This window comes from Acanthisitta chloris, unplaced genomic scaffold (genome assembly GCF_000695815.1).
Source record: "Acanthisitta chloris isolate BGI_N310 unplaced genomic scaffold, ASM69581v1 scaffold2626, whole genome shotgun sequence".
Lineage (NCBI taxonomy): Eukaryota > Metazoa > Chordata > Aves > Passeriformes > Acanthisittidae > Acanthisitta > Acanthisitta chloris.
The window spans coordinates 4159-9582 of NW_008676379.1; the positions used below are offsets into that span (position 1 = coordinate 4159).

The 5424-nt window shown below is 40.8% G+C and overlaps 1 protein-coding gene across 1 annotated transcript in view; it reads left to right on the forward strand.

The window, feature by feature from the left end:
- LOC103803543 (neuropilin-1) overlaps window positions 1-5424 on the forward strand; it is a gene marked incomplete at its 3' end in the record, with an annotated part of 65552 nt that overhangs the window by 3932 nt on the left and 56196 nt on the right. The gene's annotated exons all lie outside the window — the stretch shown is intronic.

Consider the following 5424-nt stretch of genomic DNA (forward strand, 5'->3'; position numbering starts at 1 on the left):
TGTGTGTGTCTGTGTGTGTCTGTGTCTGTGTGTCTGTGTGTCTAGGTGTGTGTGTGTGTCTAGGTGTGTGTGTGTGTGTCTAGGTGTGTGTGTGTCTGTCTAGGTGTGTGTGTGTCTGTCTAGGTGTGTGTGTGTCTGTCTAGGTGTGTGTGTGTCTGTCTAGGTGTGTGTGTGTCTGTCTAGGTGTGTGTGTGTCTGTCTAGGTGTGTGTGTCTGTGCGTGTGTCTGTGTGTCTGTCTGGGTGTGTGTCTGTCTGTCTGTATGTGTCTGTCTGTGCACGTGTCTGTGGTGTGCGTGTGTCTGTGTGTGTCTGTCTGTGTGTGTGTGTCTGTCTAGGTGTGTGTGTCTGTCTAGGTGTGTGTGTCTGTCTAGGTGTGTGTGTCTGTCTAGGTGTGTGTGTCTGTCTAGGTGTGTGTGTCTGTCTGGGCATGTTAAAAAGGTCTTTACAACTTTCTGAGATGTATAAGGTGCGTCTGAGCTGCGCCCGTCCGCTGGGCTGTGAGCGGTGATGCGCGATACGGGGGTGCAGTTAGGGTGAAGCGTCGTTGCGTGTTTGTTGGCCGGCTTGCCTTTGTGAGTAAGTCTCTAGAGTCTGAAAGGGTAGTTCCCTTTTCTTTTGTACTCCCACAACTACAAATAGCCCATGGCAGAGACAGGCCATTTATAAATTGCCAAGTCCTCTTAACACGGAGTTAATCTGGCATTTACTCTCACCCTTTAAGGGGCAGTGGACTGGAGGACTGATAGTCATATTTCCCCCTTCCTCCCTTTGCTGCTGATTTATAGCCAGTACCTCTTCTTTCCCCTCCTCCTGCTCTCCCTGAGAGGAGAAGTGGGAGAACTGAGGCTCCCTTTGCTCCCCTGTCCTCGCATTCCCTTTGGCCATCTGTTTCCAAAAGTGAGAAGGGGTCAGAGCCTCCCAGGAGCTGTTCTCCACTTTTCCCCAAATCTGTAAACTGCATAACTTGCACAAGGCAACACATGGTCGGATCATTCCCCTTTTCAACATACCCCTTTTCAACATACCCTCTAAATTCAGCTTGTTTGTTTCATGAAGAAAATATTTTAGTGATTCATTATTTAAATATTTTTGAGTATCATAAGTTTTTTCATCCCCTTCTGATAACTGCAAGAGAGTTGCTGTTCATTAAAGCTACCAGTCAAGATTGTCTTTGAATGCCAGAAAGATTAAACTCAATAGCCGTTGGTGTTTGACATTTCACAGTAGTATTCAGGATTTTACAGGATTTGGTCCCATAAAATGATGCTCATCATCAGGAGTGGTTTTAACAGCCCATGAAATTAGATTGTTGGACTGAGAGAAGGAGAGTAACTTTACTCAAGCACTTAATTTTTACCATACATGTCTTTGTTCCTATTATTTAATAAATTGATAGCTTAGATCACAGTTATTGTTTTCTCTTAATGTGAAGCTCTTTAATGATGCAGTGTGGTGCATGGTTCCTTTTTTGTAGGTTTTGTTTTTGATATATCACTTATGCATCAGCATTTCAGTACCATAGTTGAGTGATAATACAGGAAAACCCTGTGCTCATGAAATTAAACTGACTCTTCATTCCAGGAGAACCCTGCGCTCATGAAATTAAACTGACTCTTCATTAAAATGAGTTTTTACTGTAGTGGTAGAGCTGCAGCTTGTATTCACACCATATGTTCACACACTGACTTCCCATTCTTTAATTTTTAATGTCTTGTACTCAGGCAATGATTCACTTCCCTGTGTCTTCATGATACCAGTTTTGCTTTTATTCTGTGGGACACTGCTGATGGTTTAAAGTGTTTGTCAGTCTTTGTCCCTTAGATAGAAATTAGGAAATTAAATCAAGCGTATTTCAGTGTGAAATCCTTGCATGTTTTTCCAACTCTGTAAAACCAACATGGTCTTTGGCAGCAGTAAAATGTTGTACAGCTTACAATTAGTTGAAGAACAAGTAATCTTTGTGGCATAGTGTTGTGCTAAGAAGTGCTAGACTAAGCTGAACTGGATCCAGGGAAGGGATTGACTCCCTCCCTCGGTTGCTCCCTTCTCAATGTTCATTGTCCACTCTCTCCCCTGCATTATTTCTTCCTCTGAAATGGAGCCCAGTGCAGTAATGAGATGGTAGTGGGTGGAAGGAAGTCTCTAAACAGGATTGTTTGTCTTGTCTTTGCAGTGTGCGATGGTGATGACTTTACCATTATTTGGCCTATGCTGAAATGCTAATTTTCTAGGCCAGGCTAAATTACTTAGCTGCTACTTTACTTATATTGAAAATTTGCTCTTTTAAACTTGAGAGGGATTGTATTTGTGCAAAAAAAACTTAGGATCAGAATAACAGAAAACTGTTTCAGCAACAGGAATTTGTCAACAATCTCTGTGATCTGAAATTTCAGCATCTCCTTACAAAATTCACATTCCTTGTACCAAATATTGGATACAACAGGAGATTAATGCAATAAAGACATCACAAGATTTTTTGGTTTCACAGCTAAGTATATTTTGTTTTCCTGATATGCTTAGTTTATTATAAACTCAGTCTGCAATCTAGAAATGTGTAATTTAGGTTACACTCTAGTTTATTGAAAGGCTTAGCACTGGAAATTAATAAGCACTTAAATATGAAATGCAGATAGAAAATGAGAGATAAGGGAATTCATGTCTGGGAACGAAAAATGTCCCATACAATTAGAGTAGACTAGAGAAGATTAGCTTGCTGGCCTAGCTCCCAAAATCCTGTTTATAATGCTGTTCATGGCATCTTGGACCTTAGTTAGCATTGAAAACAACTTTAATAACAAGGACCCCCTGAGTCCAGGGAGGGAAACGATGTGACTTTGGTAAGGTTACCTTCTTGTTCCATAGTGCCAACAAGAAATTCAAGAGACCTTATCTAACTTTTAAAAATATTACTTTATATAGAGGGTTAGAAGTATTGAAATATAAAACTGGTGAAAGGTTGATTCTCTGAGGAGAATCAAAAGCAGCACATTTAAGCATTAGCTGTACTGAAGCTGTTCCCAGTCAGTCTCTTTGTATGTTAAGGTTTGGAATTAATTTGAAAAATATGCCCTTGATTTACCTACTTATTATGCTATGCTTTAATGAATAAGTATTTCTCAAATGTCTGCTAATAAAATTCATATATGTATGTTTTTCTGACAATCAGAACCATTTGAGTTGTTTTAAATTTCAAGTAAACATAGTGAAAATTCCTGTTTCTCTGGAGGCATTCCAAGGGACTCAGCTTTCACAGTTTTGAAGAATAAAGGTACGCAAATAATTAAAAATATGTTCACACAAGCTAGGTTCATCTAATAAAAAAATCTTCTACACAGAGCTCCTGTACTGGGTCTTGACAGGAAGTATACAATCATGTCAACCACAGATTGTTATCAAGGACATATATAATTAAAAAATACACAGTCTCTTTTCAACTTTTAACTCTAATTAGTGCTATGCCTCCTCTTCAGGAGCCCAAGAAACAGAAATTGTGGTTGTACTTTGAGAGGAAATTGAGGGGGTTTTGGCCATTTTGCCTTTTCTCAGGCAAGCCCAAATAATAACCATGCATTTTTGGAGTCAGGAGCATGGTTAAAATGAACAGAAGAGACAAAACATATGGCCACATATTAGTTAAAATGCTCCAGTGTTTGCTGCATGTGGTAAATGCTTTTCAGCACTTAGCGCAAGCTGTACGAGTCTCGTGTTGCTGAAGTATCCTACTGTGTAAATGTAGCCATCTTGAATCTAGTAAAACTTTATACCTAGATAATAAACAAGAATGTCACTGATACAGTACTTTGAATTTATGGAACTTTTCCGGTTTCCCAGCAATGCACACTATCAGCATGATAATTTATAATGGTTTGTGACAAATGTTGCTGAGCAAAGAGGTGTGTGGTTACATTCAGATCAGATGTCATTATCTAGGGAGCAATAAAAATTTCACAGACACTAGGTTAAAAACATTAAGAAAATGAATGTGAAGCATCAGAAGAAAAGGGCTTAGGAAAGGTGGAGGGTTGGGTAGAGAAAGCCCAATAGTGGTTTCCTTACTGACAAGTTATTGACTTTGTTGCCAGAGTTGACTGTATTGTTTTACAAGGTTTTCATAGATAGGCCACGCAGCACTGTTGTTTTGTTTGCCGTAATTTATAGATGTAGAGAGTAAATATCATCCGTGCTTAATGCTTATGGAGTATATATGCAATGCTGTCAAATCACTCAGAATGGAAAAATTGCCCATTTTGGAAATCTTCAAGTTGTGGAAGGAGAGATATCATAGATAATTATTCTTTATTTTGCTTTTACCAGGAATTGGTTACACTGATAAGGCTAGAACTCTATAGAAATTGCAGTCAGTTATAGAATACAAAGCAAAAAAAATGCCTGTTTGTTTATATAGAAGAAAATGGCTCTTCCAGATCCTTAAGTAAGGAAGAAAGCATAGGTATCCAGGCCTACAGGGTGAAGCTGTAGCCCCACAGAACTCCTATAGACCTTAATGATGTTAGAAATTCATCCATCCATTTTATTTCTAAATAGTGTCAATGGATTTATGCTACAAATCTGTAGGTACAACAGACTGAGGCTGGTAAAATAAACAGAAGCAAGTCAAATCACAGCTCAACCTTTCTTTAGTTTCTGTAAAGTTTAAGCTTTCATTTGCTTTTGTCTTCATCCTGGTTCCCATTTTTTCCACACGATGAGGTCTGCTTTCTGTAGGCTTTGTGCCTCATGTTCATTCCTCTTGTGCAGGGGTGGTTCAAGCCCTCTGGGTTGAGCTGATGGGGGTAAGAGCACACATCCTTGTTGCCTGTCTGAAGGACATGAAGGACACTGCTGGGCTGCCCATTGAGCCTTGCCCATCAGAAGGGTCCCATCAGCCACACACAGTAGCTGCTTCCTGACTGCCCAGGGGTTAATTTGGAGCCTGGCTCTGCCCTGGCCAGTCCTGAACTGCTCCCACAAACTGCACCAAGGACATCTCATGCATAATGGGGGGTCTGGGCCCAGTGAAGCCCCACTGCCCGTGGAAGCAGTGGGAACTTTGCCCTCCTCTTCCACAGAGCTGTTTCCCATCATTTTTGATAGCTGTGGGGAAGGGTGCAGCACAGGCCCCATAGGACAGTTTGTGACTGTATTAGTCATTTGCATGGCAATTGTCAGTCAGAGCTTCCTGATTCCCTCTCCTTCCACTGCCATTGAGCTTGACAGGCAGAGAGGTGCCTGCAGCTGACAGTGCAGGGTAAGTGGCAGAGCTAGCATAGGAGCAGAGTCATTAAGATCTATGGAAGGCAAGGATTGTGTTTGCGCATGGTTGAGCAGAGAGGTCTGAAGGAGCCAAAGCCTTAGAGTTTTCCAACAGAAATATGGCTTTAATGGCCTGGCCCTACTTCTCTAAGTGTCAGCATGGGGCTTTT